We start from the raw sequence: 17,580 nt of genomic DNA on the forward strand, positions 1-17,580 counted from the left end.
TGTTTGTGTTCCTGGCTCTCTGTGTAATGCAACAGTGACATCTGTTCCTCAGTGGACCGGTTACCATGGCTACAGCCTTGCCCCAAAAATGACAGGAGTGCTGTTTGTGTGTCAGGTTTGATATTGAAAGTATTTCTTTAAAAAAAGAAATTATACATTCACACACAGTTAGATTTCCATCAGGTCAGAAAACATTAGTTTGACTCAAGTCTCTCCCTTACATCAAGAAAAGTATTCTAAAATTCCTTGTAAGTGTGGACAAGAATTTGTAGAAGGTATGCACACTTTTTCTCCACAACCATGCACTGATGAACATATCAGGGGCTATCAAGCATTCAGAGTCTTGTCCATGGACACCCTGAGGATCAAACCACTCACCTTCCTGGTTTGTGGACGACCACTCGATCATCTGAGCCACGGTTGTGAACAATCTGCATCAATCATTTATATTATAGAGCATCTTATATGCGCACTCAAATAAGAGACAACTTAACATAAAATGATGGTATAAAAGAACATTTTCTGGTTAGGTTTGTTTTTAGCTGCAAAGATGATTTATTTCTTGCTGCACTTCAGTTTTACTGGCTCACAGATTATGAGGTCTGTTCCTCCAACCACAAGTACCACGTAAGGTCAAGGACTTAAAGCCTGTTATATGGCTTAAGCAAGATGGCATAAGTTTTTATTTGTCAATTGATTTCTTGCCATTGCAGTGTCTGGAACCACACTGATTTAAGCAGAGAATATTAAGAGACAAATATATGTAAATCATGATGAAAATGCCTTTGATACCTCAGGGCTGGTCAAACAGGCTGTGCACAGAAAGCATGGACAAGTTCGGAAATGATTTTACAATCATATTGCACCTGTAGCAACATGATGATATGAAGATGTTTAAAGCAAATGCTAAAGTCTCAGTATGACGTCAACATGCTGTCAGTGAAAATGCTTTGCAGGAACAAAGTTTTCCATGTTTGCCACTAACATGATGTGTGTCATTTTTTTCACCTCAAAAATCAACAAGCAACAGCTGCTGAGATGCTTCAGAATGAGACAAAGCTGACAGACACACTGCAAGCACGTTGAACTGTAAATTAATGTTTAGTGTTGCGTGTGTCCAGATCATTACTGAGTACATAAACACTTGGGCCTGTTTACTTATTGAGGAGTGTATTAATTACATTATGAGCATCACATGTGAAACAAGGGATTTATATTGATCTGTTGTCTGTAAGCTGCTGATCGATTAATTAACCGTCTGGCTCTCAGGCCTCAGTGCCTCCCTGACAACCTGCACAGCACTAAGAGATTGTTAATAAGCAAATCCCCTCCAGGCAGCAAATAACCTGCAGGCATGGCTTTGAGGTTTAGTGTGTGTCTGTGTTTATGTTCAACATCAGCATAGTATACATGTACATAGGTGATAGTGTTTGTAATGGGCTGCATGGTGGGCTGGCTGCAGGATCATGACCTGACGGCCTTGGACGAGAGAAAGTTGGCAGAGGAAACTGTCTCCCTCCTCTCAGGCACACTCATGCTTCTTAAAAACAGCTCAATAAAAAAAGAACCCTGAAATATTGACTTTCCTACTTACCCTGAATCTGTTATTGAAAAAAAGCACACATCTTCAGGTGACTTTGTCTTAAATTTAAATGGAAGAAATTCAGCAATGTCACGGCAAAGCACATGGGAATCTTAAAATAATGTGCTCCCTGACTAAAGACCCATCGCACAGTCCAGAGAGCATTAGTACAAAGACTGTTTCAGTGCAGCATGGTTACTGGGGTCCTGCTGGTTTGCCACCATGCTGAAACCTTCTGCAGAAGGATTGTTGGGTTGGAATTACATCCGCAGGGGACTGCGAGGTTGTTTCAACCAAAAAATTAATGCAGGCATGTCTTTGCATTCACTCATTCTGTCAGAGGTGAAGATGAAGGGTGAGTTGAAAGAGATGCTACAGAAAGAAGCAAAGAAATTCTCATCATCTCCACAGGCTCTCCTCTCCTCTCCTCTCCTCTCCTCTCCTCTCCTCTCCTCTCCTCTCCTCTCCTCTCCTCTCCTCTCCTCTCCTCTCCTCTCCTCTCCTCTCCTCTCCTCTCCTCTCCTCTCCTCTCCTCTCCTCTCCTCTCCTCTCCTCTCCTCTCCTCTCCTCTCCTCTCCTCTCCTCTCCTCTCCTCTCCTCTCCTCTCCTCTCCTCTCCTCCCCTCTCCTCTCCTCTCACCCATCTCTTTTCTTTTTTCAACTCTCTCAATCTCTCTCACCCCCTGCCTTTTCCCCATAGACAAGAACCCAAGATAACCCTGCATCACCACATCAAAGAAGAGATGAGAGGAAGATGAATAGAGGGGGGAGAGGGGAGGTAGAGTGGGAAAAACTCATTGAGGCAGATCAACAAAGGTAGAGGTCAGAGGAAGAAGGGGGTGGTGAAGAGGCAGAGCAGAAGTGGCGAAGAAGATGTGAACAATGAAGTGGGAGTGAGATATACCTGAGATCTCAATTTATATGACTGTGTCTCTGTAACAGTCACACACACATACACACAGCTTGCGTGTCCATGGTATTTGTCTGTTTGATAAATGAATGAACACTTCAATTAGCCCAAGCTGTCAGGACTCCTCGTCTGGGCTCTCCTCTCTTCTGATACAGCTGCTATGAAAAGCAGTAACATCAAAGTCTCTGTATACACTGAGTGTAGCACTTATCTGATATGTGTGTGTCTGTGTGTGTGTATGTGTGTGTGTGTGTGTGTGTGTGTGTGTGTGTGTGTGTTCAGCTATAAGATCACTCATAATCTTGTGCCCATGGCTTAAACTGGTATTTTAAGATGTGAGGAGCCCAAGCTGAGTGCAGGTGTAACAACCTGAGAGAGATCAGAGCAGAGAAAAAAGATGAGTCAGTTTTGCACTCATGTCAGTTCTGCATCCAAAAAAAACACGAGATGAGAGACTGAGGTAAGATGACATTTGCTGGATGTGGGATGGTGAGTGAGAGGTGGAGGCTGAAGATCAGGACAGGAGGGGTAGGGGATGGGGTGTCAGGACAGGAGAGAGATCATAGAGAAGAGGAAGAAATACTTAGATCATCTCTGACAAAACATACACAATCAATGAGTAAGGCTACATTACATACCGTGGAGCAAGCACAGAAACCACTCTGGCCATTCATTAATGACAAAATAATAACATCCAGAATACATGAAGTGCATTACCAGTCACAGAAATTAACTCATTGGTTTCTTGGCCTCTTGGGTGTGTGAAAAAACACTCTAATTAACATTGACATATCATCACCTGAGAGTCGATAAAATAAACTGTGAGGCAGAAATAACTCAGAGTTCCGTCTTGACCATCTGACCAACATCAACAGTTGTGAATCTGGTGCCAGAGGAAAACATACTTTTAATGGTTCTCTTGTTGTAGTTGTGTGCTTTTTGGACCACAGTTTGGAAAGAAGACAAGATTTCTTAGCATGCACAATAAAAACATGAACAAACTGAGAAATATGTCAAATCTTTGGAGATTATGGGCAGGAAATGCTGTAAGCTTCTGCTCTTTTACACTGAATTTAGCCTTGGACACTGCTGTTCTGGGCCCCTTAACTGTAATACTGTGTGCCTGTCACAACCCTGGCTTCGGTGGAATTTCCTGATTGACTCAATAAACATCTTGAAATAATGGCGGCTCTCACACTTCTCTGTCTAATCTCTGTGCTGATGCCGAAGCCTTTGCCAGGACTCTTGCTTTTAAAAGTGACCTAAAAACTCACCTTTTTAAGAAAGCTTACTGCTAAAATATCTTTTATAAAGCACTTTGAGATTGTTAGCACATTTTTAAATATGAAGTGCAATACAAATAAAATGTATTATTATTATTATTATTCTTGCAAAAGATATCTTTGAAACTAAATCAGACATTTTCCATTGATTAAAGTCTGTAATAAAATGATAATTTACCAAAAGGTATTAATTTGCGCTTGATTCTACTGGACACCTGACAAAGCATCCAGGTAAACAACATGGTACATGTTATCACAATCTTATCAGTGTAAACATTAAGCCACTCAACAGCAGAATAACTGAAAAGAAAACTGAAAACAGAAAGAATCTGTTCAGGCCACATCCAGCAGGATTTGAACTTGCCAGCTGGTCCAAGTCAGCACTCAGGCAACGAGTTCTGAATTTATTACAATGTCTAATTTAGAACATTTATGGTAAGACAACATTACAGTATGTAGCTGCTTTAAGAGATGAGGCTTCTGACTAGCTAAACTATGACCATTTTAGTCCAGTTTCTTTTTATTATTCTTTGGACCTGTAAATTCCAGTACTATAGCTTGCATTCTCCTTCAGCCTTCAAATCCAATTACTAACCATAATCCTATCCAGCCCTGTAGAACTGAGAATCAAAATGTCTTATTTTGGGGAGATTTTCTTCTGTTCCCTAAACTCCCTCAAGAGTGGAACCAAAACTAAAGTGTGTTGGCAACCGTATTCGTTCCAGTAGTCTGTCCAAGATTTCTCTCCCTTTCAAAACATCGAGTGCGGAACTCAGTTTGTGAAGGATTTGGTCATGGGAAGGACTGTTGCAGCTTCTTATGTTCACAGCTATTGTCACACTTGGAGGTCCAAGTCATGCACTCGGTTCCTGCCTTTGATCTGAGGCCCAGGAAAAGCCTTGGCAGTAAGTAGGTGTATCAATCAAGAGGATGTGTGTATTCGTGTGTGTGTGCGCAGCATAGAGAAGGTACTGATGTGGGTGAAACAATAGCAGGTTTGTTGCTTTTACACCCTTCTCCTCTTTAGTCTTGTGGTAGTGACAGAGAATGTTAGTTCTCACAGCTCCCACATACTTGTTCACTTCCACCCTCATGAACTGACACACACACATACACAAATTAATATATACACATACATCCTCTAATCTACAAAGACCAGAAATAAGAAGAGGAAGATGTCACTGAACACCCTGAGGTGTCACAGAGTGAAAAAATGACAATGAGAGGGCATTATGGGAGGTTATCTGACTCAGAGTTAAAATTCAAAGAATATACAGCAGCATCGCAGAAGTAGTCTTACTAGTGTTTTCTTAAAACATGTTTTCATCCAAATTCCATTGTTCAGGAGGAAGAGCAGTCACCCACCAATCGGAAGGTCGGTGGTTCGACTCTGGCTTCCCCAGGCTACATGTCGAAGCGTCCTTGGGCAAGACACTGAACCCCACGTTGCCCCCCCAGTGTATCATTAGGGGTATGAATGTGTGTATGAATGATTAGAAAAGCAAGTAGTTATGAATCTTAAGACGTGCTGTATGAGTGTGTGTGAGTGGGGTGAATGTGGCATGTAGTGAAGTGCTTTGAGTGGTCAGCTAGACTAGAAAAGCGCTATACAAGTACAAGTCCATTACCATTTACTTAACCCACAATATGAGCACTTGCGTTTGTTAGCATTTTTTGCACATGTATGTAAAGTTTCAGTCCAGTACAGGAGATTTGTTTTGATTTCATGTTTCTAAGATAGGCAAACAGCTAAACCTGATACACTGTGGAAAATCAATAGCACAGGCCAGATCCATTGCTCATTCACTTCCACCTTTTTTGCTTTCTCTGCTGGCCTGGGTAGCATGAGTTATACTTGGCAGCAGGATACAAGTGGGCATGAGGGACTTGAAGATTGGGTGTAGAAAAGGCAGATGTTGGGATTAACTGGGTGAAGTGGATTTTCAGATGTTAAACTGAACATAAGGATTGAATGGGGCAGCTAAAAGGGGTTTTAGTTAGGGTGGTGCTTCAACATGTAATCACCCAAAGGAACGTCTTGATTTTAGATTTTAACAAACTTGCAGATAAGGATTATGGGTACTTCAGTGCTTTTGATTCTTAAGTGCTCCATAACATATGTTTCAATTCAGTTTAGTTTTATTATATAGCACCAAATCACAACAAATGTCTAAAGACACTTCAAAGATACAATTACAATCCAACTCGTTGTAATACAATAGCAATCCAATCAAATTTCTCAAATTCATACAATTACAATTAAACATGTTGCCTGGCTAAGGAAATCAACAGATTGCATCATACTTTGTAATGTAGCAACATTACAGCCCTGGCAGAATAACTGGGAAACCTCTATCACAGCTGCCATCAAACTAAAGTATACAAGAACAGGTCACCAGTCCGTTACAGGGCCAACAGAGATGAACAAACATGTGGGAGGAAGCTGGAACCTGAAGAGAAGCCACACATGCATCGAGAGAACATGCAAACTCCACACAAAACGAACCAGGTGAGGTTAGAAGCAGAAATCTTGTTGCAGTGAGGAGACAGAGCTGACTACCACACCACCATTAGGCCCTATATGAATAACAAATATAAAATAGAATAATTGGAATTATTTTAGCTGAGGACAAAAAATAAATAAATAAATAAATAAATAAACTACCAACACAAAATGTACTTTGGACGCATACATCAGCTCATTCACTTATACATGGATGCAGAAAACTGACAGAGTTACAGATCTCTGGAAGCTCCTTGCAGCTGTGTGCTTGTATTAACGTCCACTGTTTAATTACTTCTGTGACGTTCAGACCTTATTAAATTTAGGTCAGGACTCATTGCTGGGCAGTTTACCAGTTAACCAAATTCTTCCTGTACCAGCGTGATAAAACCTCCACAAACTAGGTTCTCTCTGCTCAGAGACAAAGCTGTGGGCAACATTCCCAAAGAGCACATCCACAGTCTGCACACACCTCTTGTAGACCTTTGTTCCTTCGTTTTTTTTCTGAGCTCTACATCCTTGCAACACCCGGATATTTCTGTAACTGTGAAGCTTACTGATAAGATTTTGACAGGTTTAAACAGGAGTTTTAAGATCTTTGATAACTGTCTTGTTGCCTTTGAAATTTGTTGTTCGATAACAGTATTTCACTGCTCTCATAAAGCTCATTTTTATTTGTCATTGTGAAAGAGATACTGGAAACAGTCCAGACCCTTAAACAATGAAAGCTGCAAAGCAAGCTTTCATTGGTTAAGACTGATTGGCCATGTGGACACCAACAATGACGCTCAGCTAAGCCTTCTTTAACTTTATGTGAGGAATTCATTTAAATTCATTGAAAGGTTGCTCATAATTTTCTGTGCATTGTACTGTTTATCACCAGATCACAACCTTTTTGTTGGTGTGTGATAACGATAGACACTTTATCAAACTATTCTGAATACACAACACTGGTTTACTTGTAAGTATTCACATTTTAAACTTTACTCTAAAATTACTTTACTCTAAAATTAAATAATTCTGACCAGGGCTGTAGACACAGAAAATGCAATTTGGATACAGTATGCATTTATTGCTGCCCAATGTGTCTGTGCAGCAAAATAATCTGTCCTGGGAATAAAGTTTTACATCAAAGGAAACTAACACACATGGGGCAACAAGAGAAAAAAGGAAAAAATGAATATTGCTGCTTTTGTCCTGAACCAGTAAACTGAATTTGTATCACAGTGAACAGTTATAGAGCAAAGGTAACATTTTTAGGGAGAAACACTCCTTAAAGACAACATTTTTTGTGGGTAACTGGTTGCCATTACTTCTGAGTGTGTGTGTGTGTATGTGTGTGTATGTGTTCGTGCGTGTTTTGGGTGTGTAAGACCCACAATCCAAGGACAACGAAGGAGAATGTAAGACTGGAATGTTAGGTTCCACTTAATCATCTCCTGATGTTGGTGTAAACACGGAATCTGTGATCCAGGTAAGTAGTGTAAAAAGAAACTGCCTACAAACCCCACCACTAATGCCCCCTCTAATGCCCCCTCTATTGCTCTGTCATTTTGTTTTGTTGAATCATTTGATTTTAACATTTCAACGGATGAATACACTTCATATGACTTTGTTTTCAAATATTTGAAGTTGTGGATCTCCTCCCTTCTCCACCACTTCTTTTAGCATTCGCAGCACAGTCTTGAAAAGTTTTGCCGTCCAACATTTTGTCACTCACATATCCCCTCTCTGCCTCACTCATCATACTCGTAATGTAGTCACACTGATTGCATTCTCCTACTAATCTAATTTGTCCCTCTTTCAGCCCCCCTGAGAATTTGGGTAGATTCATGGCACATCCATTTCACTGACCCCACCCCCCTCCTTCCCAGTGACAGCAGCTAACTTGGGATTGAAAACATCTAGAAGCTTTGCTCTTCTTTCATACTCTAATCATATTGCTGCCTTCACTAACACAAAACAAACTTGAGCTAGACTGGTGGATTTCTGTGATGTCCTCCAACAAGATAACTTTTTTACCCAAACAGCAGATTCCCTTTCTCGTATGGTTATTTTCACCACTGCAAATGTGATTAGTGACTGCTGCACTTCTACAACCATCTGATCCATTTTACCAGACGTGAAGCTCACAAAAACAAGGGCACTGCAAAGGAAACTGATAAACATCATTGTTAAGAACATCAGATCCCATGGTGCATTGCTAATCTATGTGTTCAAATGATCAATGGCTCTTCGGGTCATATGGGTCAAGGGTTGCTGACTGGTCTTGTTCAGGATCAGTGCTCCTTTGAACTGCAGAGACGAATGAGAGAAAACAAGCTTTTCTCTTTTTCGTTTGAAAAACAAAAGCAGAAAATCAAACGGCATCTCCCAGATGCAGAGAATCAATCTCTTCTTAAGGCAAGAGATTAAGAATGATTATTTGGAAGAACACCAGCCAACACGGATGAAAAAAAGAAAAATTCAATAATTCTCAAATAGAAAAAAAAAGCACTTTTCCTTGAAAGAAAGTGAGATGCAGGGGCTGCCTGTCTTTGTCTGTGTAGTGAATATCCACTACACAAAAAGTCACAAACTGCTGGAAGTAAGCAAAGGAAGACTAGCTCCAACCAGGCCGTCGGCTGTGCTCCAGCAGCAGTCAGTATGCAAAGCTCATTATTCTGTCACACTCATCAAACTCTTCTCCAGCATTTCAAACAGAAACCACCTGAAGTCAGATCCACAAGGGAGTGTAAACACAGATGGATTGATCCCTAAAAGCTCTCCATTTCATCCATTTGTTCTTTTGGAAATGACTGAATGCAGATGAATCACAAACATGGATCTTTTCTCTCAGAGAGAGAGAGAGCTGAAGAGCTGTAATAAATTAAACTGTTATCAGTGTTGTGCAGTCATTTCAACCACTTAAGATACTCAGCATCCACTGCATCAACATGGATATGGAAGCAGCAAATTAAGCTTTATGTGAAGCTTTAAATCAGGACATGTAATTGCTAACTGGGCAGAGTGCTTGTGAAATATGAATTGTTGGTTACCAGTTCAAACAAGCCTCAATGGTCAAACCAACCAAAGTTTTATCTTCCTTCACTGTTTGAATATTTTGCTAAATTTCAGTTTCCAGGTAGGTGCATGTTTGGGTGTGTAACTCTGTGTTTGTGTATACATTTGCTCATAGTTGAGTGCGTGCCCACCTAATGCCACAGGTAGCTGTTTGCTCAGTGGAGTGTATGTTAGCTACACCTGTTCTACCCTTAGGGAGGCGCAGTTCACGTCCAGCTGGCAGAACAGAGCCGGGACAGAGGATTGGACAGATTGGATAAGCAGTGGGACATCAGGACGAACAGAAGATGTGGCTGAAGGTGAAGGTAAAAATAGAGGAAAATACAGAACAATATGAAGAAGGTTGATGACAGATTACACGGCAGGCTCGCTCAATATGCTGAGGAAGGACTTAAATGGAAATCTATGAACAATAAAACTTGTAGTTTAAACTTTTAGAAACACAGCCTTTGAACTTTTGGAAAAACATCACATAATATCTGTTGTACTGCAGCTCTCTCCATGAAATTCTCATGACTAAATTTAAAAGCTGTTTACATCAAGTGTAAGCTCATCTGTGAATTAACTAATGTTGAAACAACATTGTCAGTATCTATGCATAAAAAAACTATATGCTGGAGCAATGTTTTAAAAAAGCTGTAAGATCAGAGTAGTTTTTAATGTGCACTTCCTTGTATTAAAGATGAGATCAGGTGTACAATCATCTAGAATACAGTTTTTAGTTGCAGTTGTTTTCACCTAGCCTGATAAAGTCAGGATTATTTAGGATGAAGGATACAAGAACTGCACACAATTCAATCTAATTTTTATTTTTATTTTAAAAGCATCAAAATTACAACAAATTTCATCTCAATTGCACTTCAAATATATAATTCAATTAAAGTCAATTATAATCCAATTCATAGAGATACAATCATAATTCATTCAAATCCAATTAATCAAATTCCAATTCATACATATAGAGTCAATTCACAGACAGTCTTGCTAAGGAAACCAACAGATTGCAAAGAAACTTTTCTTCAATCCAATCCTTGTCCTGAGGCAACTGTGGAAGGAAAAACTCCCTTTTAACAGGAAGAAACCTCCATCAGAACTAGAACCAGCAAAGGTGGCCTTCTGCCTCGACCGGCTGGAGGTTGTGAGGACAAAAAAAGAGGGGACAAAGAACACCATAACACCAGGCCAGGGATACCTGCTGAGAAAGAGAAACACAAGTTAATGACAACAATAATGTCAGATTGGGGATGAGTGAGACTGAGGTAGAGAGACCGAGCAGCTTGAAATACCTTGATGTCACTCTCTCACAGGACCTGTCCTGGTCACTTCAAGTCAACAACTATGTGAAGAAGGCCAGACAGCGTCTCTGCTACCTGAGGGACTTCAAGCTGCCGCTTTTGGTGCCCAGGAACATTTACACCTGTACCATAGAGAGCATCTTATGTGGGAACATCACAGTCTAGATGGGAAGCCACTCAAAGCAGGGAGTTGCAGCCCTGAGAAGGGTAGTCCACTCAGCTGACCAGATTACCTGAACCACCCTCTCAGACCTGCAGGACATCTACATCAAACAATGCAATGTGAAGATCCTGTGACACCCTGGGTACTCCCTATTTGCCTTGCTGCCACCGGGCTGATGTTACATAAGCCTGAAAGCAAAGACTGAAAGGATGAAAAGGAGTTTCTTTCCACAAACCATCTGTCCGTTGAACTCTGGACTGTAAATACTGTATTATTTAAAAAAAAACAAAAAAAAAACAACTGCACTATTCCTCTGGGAGTTGCATCTAATATTTATATTAATATTAATATTTATACACCTATTTTTCAAAGGGTTACAGGACCAAAAAGACATTTCACTGCACACTGTACCATATATAATTGTGTGTGACAAATAAAACTCTTGAAGTTTGGCAAAGACTCCATTGATGAATATATACAATTCTGTTATGTCACCTAATCTCTGCCGTCTTGTGGTTTCAAATTCTCTGAAGCGACACAATTCAGAATTTTTTTTTTTTTATCTAACTTGAACTTTCATACACACCTATCTGAGCCCTCCTCTTCTCCATCACCACTTTATTATCCTGGATGATCAGGAGTTCTGAGCATGTGTTTCCATTGAAGTCAAGTGACAAGGCAGTGCACCACCTTGCTATCCAATACCTGCTTCTTGGAAGCTGTGCTAATAAACCCAAATCAAAGCCTCTTAAAAGACCTCTGGATCCTCCCTAGCTGTGACTCAGTGATTTGCTCCATCGTCTGCCAATACCTAATAAATTAATTAATTCCTAATAGTCTCACAAAAAAACTGAATGATATATAGTATTTCTTCCTAAATTCAAAATATTTTTCTAAGGAGAAAGGAAAATTCAGCAGTGGAATAAAGTGAATTTTAAGACTGTGGAACTTTTGTTCAGTTTCTCTGCACTGGAAAACTCTTGACTTCTCTTACTATATGCTATGTGTTTTTCTGTACGTTATCTGAAACCCACCCCAGCTTCTAAATGTATTTACACTATCTGTATTTGTGGACAAATTTAATACAAGCATGTTGTCAGTTATGATTTTGTGCATCTCCACTTCCTTCTCTACAGTTGTGTTCTGCTTTTATTTGGATCCAATGAAAGGGAACTCGGAACAGCTTCAAGTGTGTTGCGGCAGGGTCTACGAAATGTGACAGTGGTTTTGGAACCACAGGAAGACTGAATAGATGAGAACAAAAACCAGATATGCTCATGAGAGAAGCTTGGATAGTCTGGGGAGGAAACTCTATGGGGCACTTTGAGAGGTATGTTCATTTAAAAAGAAAAACAGCTATGTTTTGTTTTTTGGTAGATTAAGACCTGCTGCTTTGGCACAGCGCACACACTCTCTCACAGACACACATGCTCTGACTTAGTCACACCATGCCTCCACAGTGCGTATGGTATGCATTGGTTCTGCTGCTGGCTTTTGTTAACAGAGCTAACTGGTTCTTGTTGTGTATGTCTGAGTCCCACAAGTTCTCAGACTCTGAATGAAAGGCAGTCTCTATCTCCTCTGTCTCTTCCCCCCTGTCTTCATGACTCGGTCTCCCTGTGGCCCTTTGACCTGTTTTACTATGTCGGCTGTCACAAGCGTGTGCTCCTGTCACGCATATTTAGGTAAGTGAGGAACTATAGGCCAAGAGTTATTTACATTCACTGCCGTCCACTAATTTTGACTGGATGTTAAAGTCAAATAATCAATGCACATGTGTCCCTATTAAGTTTGGCCTTGCTCTTTTCCTTCAGTCTTAAAATGCATTACTAATAAATTAAACTAGGACTAGGAATTTTCTACAGAATTGATGTAGTCTCAGTTCAAACTAAACAAAGTGAAATCAGTAAAGCAAAGAACAAAACCCACTACAATGGCTTTATCTGTAATCAGCACTAAGTGACATGAAACAACTGAGAATTAAAGCAGAAATTTGGATCATAAATCAATATTATGATTATGATCATGGTCATCATGGGAGGGCTATTGCTTAGGAAGTATGGTGGTTGTCTGCTGTATATCTCTCTGACTCTGGGACAGTTATATTCATTTAATGACAAAAGTAATCTCGAAGCTCTCTAAAGATTCAGTTCAATTCAATTAAATCTAATGAATTAAAAACCAAATGAGTCCATGTAATGGCAAAGGTCCAAAATCTGTAAAGTAAAACAATAAACAACAATGACATAATGAAATTAAAATCAGGTTAAGGTTCATGAGATCAGGTATGTAAACGTGTTAGATTGGGACGTCTCATGACATCTTTCCAGCTTGTAATCATTATTGTTATTTCTGATAAGTGTAAATCTCATCTTGTTACCAGTCTTTGCCTTTTACTTTGCTATTGGATTATTGATACTCACTTTCTTTCCGGATTCTGCCCTTTACCAAGCTGTGAAGTTTACCTCTCTGACCGATATATTTATAATCATGTGTGTTGGATTTCACTTCTGTACTAATCCATGCTATTATGTCTCTTCCTACTAAATAATCACAATATTGGGTCCACATTGTGCAAGTACCTTTCACCTTCTACGACTTCTTCATGTGCATTTTTGAACATGTTACAATAGTGCAATGTTACAGCTGTGACAGATCCACATCATGAAAGTTTTTTTTTTTTTAAACAAATTTGAAGCCCAGAAGGTGCGATAATCTTACAATTTGTTTAGTCCTTCAGTGTGAAACTGAACTCAGAAGTGGCATTACTTTTCAGTCATTCCAGTGGCCAATAAGGGATGGATGTTAATGTTACAAAAAGAAGTCTTTGAGAAAATTGTCCAGCTTCCCAACATCAGTAACATCCTATTAACCAGTTGGTGGCTATAAACAATATTCATGTACATTCTATTGTAAAAGGTCAGGTTACTGTAAGCAATTTATATTAAATACAAATATTTAAGAAACATATATATTAATATCTACTGTAATATCTGCTGAAATAAATACCAGAATCTCAATTTGTGAAACAGTATGGTCCTATGCTGAGGTGACCAGGCTTAGTAGATAGATAAATGTTAAATGGACTGTACTTTTCTAGTCTAGTTGACCACTCAAAGCACTTTTACACTACAAGCACAGTCACCGTTTCACACACATACTCATACAGCACATCTTAGTCTATAAATGGTTATAGGCTACACAGTGCTTTTTTCGCCATCACACACAGTCATACTCTGATTGATGCTTCTGAAGTAACGTGAGGTTCAGGGTCTTGCCCAAGGACACCTTGATACGTCGTAGTGCGAAGCTAGGGAAAGCTGTTTTGATCCTTATGGATGCCACACGGTCAGTGGTTTGAACCCCAACATGTCCACGTGTTAAACCCCACCATTCCCCACATTTCTTCAGATAGGCTTAATGGCCTGTGATTGAGGAAGAGACAAAGGTTGAAAAGGCAGACAGATAAAACAGCCTCTGAGGAAATCCAAATTGTCAAACTCTGAACTTTCAGTTTAGTTTTCATCTGTTTTTTTTTCTGCCTGTAATTTTTTTTAAGCTTGATAAATATGGCCATCTCAAGTTGCCTTCGCAGGGTGAATTAGTATGGAATTACAATGCAGCCAAGCAGCAACTATGAAGCCATACACATAGATACATACCACAAAGGATCCATAAGCTGATTATTTGCTGAAATTACTTGTGCTAGTCTTGATTCTGAAATCAATCAAGAAAACCACTAACACAGGCAGATACACAAACAACCACATCTTGTCCACATTAGGACAGAAACCCCTTGTCCCCATTCACAAGGGTGAGGTCAACAGATAGAGTGTGTGCATGTGTCTTGATGTGTCCCCCCTGGTGTCTCCTTTCACTGGGAGATTAGGTTTCAGCCATCACTGAGGCCTGCTAATTGATGTCACAACCTGCTAACTGTGTCAGCACCAATTTACCACAGACACACACACACACACACCCATCTCTCTCTTTAAGGCTTATGTACACATTTGTACATGTACACACAGCCACACAGAAGGTGATTCACAAGCAAACAGTATCAGCTCACACACTTCCTCTTTCATCCGTCACAGTTAATGTTATACTTGTAGATTTTTCTTTTTTCCCCTCTCTTCCTGTCACTCTATCCGCACTCTTTGCTTCCTGTCCACCTAGCCATCACCGTGTTGCTTGCTGCTCTTTCCTCAGCTCTGTCCTTTTTCACCTTACTGTCACCACCAATTCTCCAGCTCTTTCTTTCATACCCAGCCACCCCCATCTCATTTCAGCAGCACCTTTTGTCCATTTGCTCTCACTAGTTCACTATTTTATTTATTTTTTAAATCTTTCTCCATATCCAGCAGAGAATAATTCACTACACCATCCCTGTGTTCTCTTTTTCTTCATTGTTGTATCTGTTTACTGTGATTTGCTGTAGCTCACGAAAAAGAGCACTTATCTGCTAATCAGAAGGTCGGTAGTTTGATCTCAACCAGGCAGCACGCTTTGCAGGCACAGTTTTTCCTGCTGTGTTGCTAATCCTGCAATTTATAAATATTAAATATTCCTAATCACATTTAAAAAGTAAAACAATTTGAGAGTAAAGGTGCACTAAGTGTGACCTGTCAAGAAGAAGGAACAAGGACAATCCAAAGTCAACTGGAGGGTTAGATGATGATCAAAATGTGTCCGAAGCCAACTCAGATATCGATAGCAGGTACTACTGAATACATGGAAAACCCCTCCACATCAGATATCATGAAGGCTATAATGTCAAAGTAGACATTCACATAAAAATGACAATAAAGAAAAAAAGATGCTGCGCATCTCTACAACTGAGGACATGAGCAACAGGTTGCAGATCGTAGCGGACAATCTTGAGAAGAAAACTTTTAGCAAACAAAGTGGACGACCTGAAAGGCAGAGGCCACCGTAATGATGTGCATATACTGGGAATACTTGAGAAAGAAGAAGGATCTAACCCTTGCTCATACTCGTAGAAGTAGTTTGCTGATAATTTGGACATAATGTCCATAATGTTCTGCAGAGAGCCCATGTGTAATGGGCTAAAATACTGGCTCTGCACAAAGAGCAAATATTGTGAAATGCTTTAACTATGAGAACAGATAGAGCATTCGTAGAGCTGCAGAGGTAAAGAAAGAGGTGATGTTTGAAAATAACATATTAAGATTCCTCCTGGATTTGTCTGCAGAGGTCTATAAACAACAACACAGCCTTTATCACACGATGTGCGATGTAGAGATTTCTAACAAAACGGATGCATGGATTGATATTCATTTTTTGGTTAATACATCACAGACTTCTGCCACAACCAGGTGGGAAGCCTTCAAAGCTTTTATTAGGAGTCAAATAATAAGTTACACAAGCAGATGATCAAGAGAAACACAGACAAAGTGTAGGCATTTGGAACTCCAAATTAACACACTTGACAACAAGAGCATTCAGGAGGGGCAGAGTGATAGTGACGTATAAAAGCAGCTTCTAATACTCAGAGCTTTTAAGAATTATTATGATCTATATAAATCAAAGCACAATATCAGTATTACTATCCAGATCAGATTATTTGACCAACTTAATATTCCAAAACTTTTGAGGAAAGTGGGAATACACTGGACAAACAATGAAGTACAGCCAAAATATCTGAATTTATAGGTACACCAAAGGCGGGAAAAACAGCAGGACCGGATGACCTTCCAAGTGACATATAAACATCTCAAAGACAAACTAGTAACCACTCCATACATGCTGTATTTAGAATCGTATTGTAACCTGCCTGATTCTATTAGAGAAGCTTTGATTATCCTGCTTCCAAAACTGGGGAAAACCTAATAATAAATATGAGAATATGCACCCTTTAAGCTTAATAGATATGGACACAAAAATCCTCAGTAAAATTTCAGCAAGGAAGTTGGAGGGAGTACTTTCAAGCATTGTGGGGGTTTATAAAGGGAAGACAAGGGTTTCATGACATAGACCGTAGCCTTAATATTCTCCATAATCAGATGGAAGAAAGGGATACAGCTCTTCTATCGCTGGATCGTAGAAAAGGCCTTCGATAGAGTAGAATGTCTGTTATTCCATTTTGATTCGGAGTCTCCTTTTCTGGTTGGATTAAACTATTGCACCCTGTAGCTGAGGTGCTAACAGATGATGTGGCATCCAAACCCTTAAATTTCACAAAAGGTTGTCCACAGGGTTTCAACTCTGTCCCCACTTTTGTTCATTCTAGCTGTAGAACATGTAGCAATAGCAATTTGCACTAATGGGCAAATACATGGAATCATAATTGGTAATAAAGAAAATAAAATAGCAATGTTTGCAGATGATGTAATTCTATAAATTTTTTACTTTTTTTTTTTTAATTAGACACCTTGATACCTGCGTGTTAGATCTCCCGGGCCCATTTGGTGATACTGTATTTCAGGATTTAAACTGAATGCTTTAAAATGTCATAAATCATCAAACATGCATTCTTTTCTTTTAAGCTCTCATTGTCAAGCATGAAGTTGTGGTTGATGGTGGCGGAGATAGGGCCTGGATACAGATGTTTTAAAACAAAAACTTGATTTCAAAATACAACAAAAATTTGCGACAGAGCCGGAATATGAAATAATCTAAACTATGGAAAAATTTGGCAAAACAAAAACCTGTCTATGATTAAACGAAACCTGACTGTGACTAGGAACAGCATGAGAAAAAACCTGAAAAGACCAAACCTGACTTGACGTGAGTAGGGAACTTCATCTGTCACGGTGAGGATC

The sequence above is a fragment of the Leuresthes tenuis genome, unplaced genomic scaffold, assembly GCF_036924035.1.
Source record: "Leuresthes tenuis unplaced genomic scaffold, fLeuTen1.0.hap1 SCAF_9, whole genome shotgun sequence".
Classification (NCBI taxonomy): domain Eukaryota; kingdom Metazoa; phylum Chordata; class Actinopteri; order Atheriniformes; family Atherinopsidae; genus Leuresthes; species Leuresthes tenuis.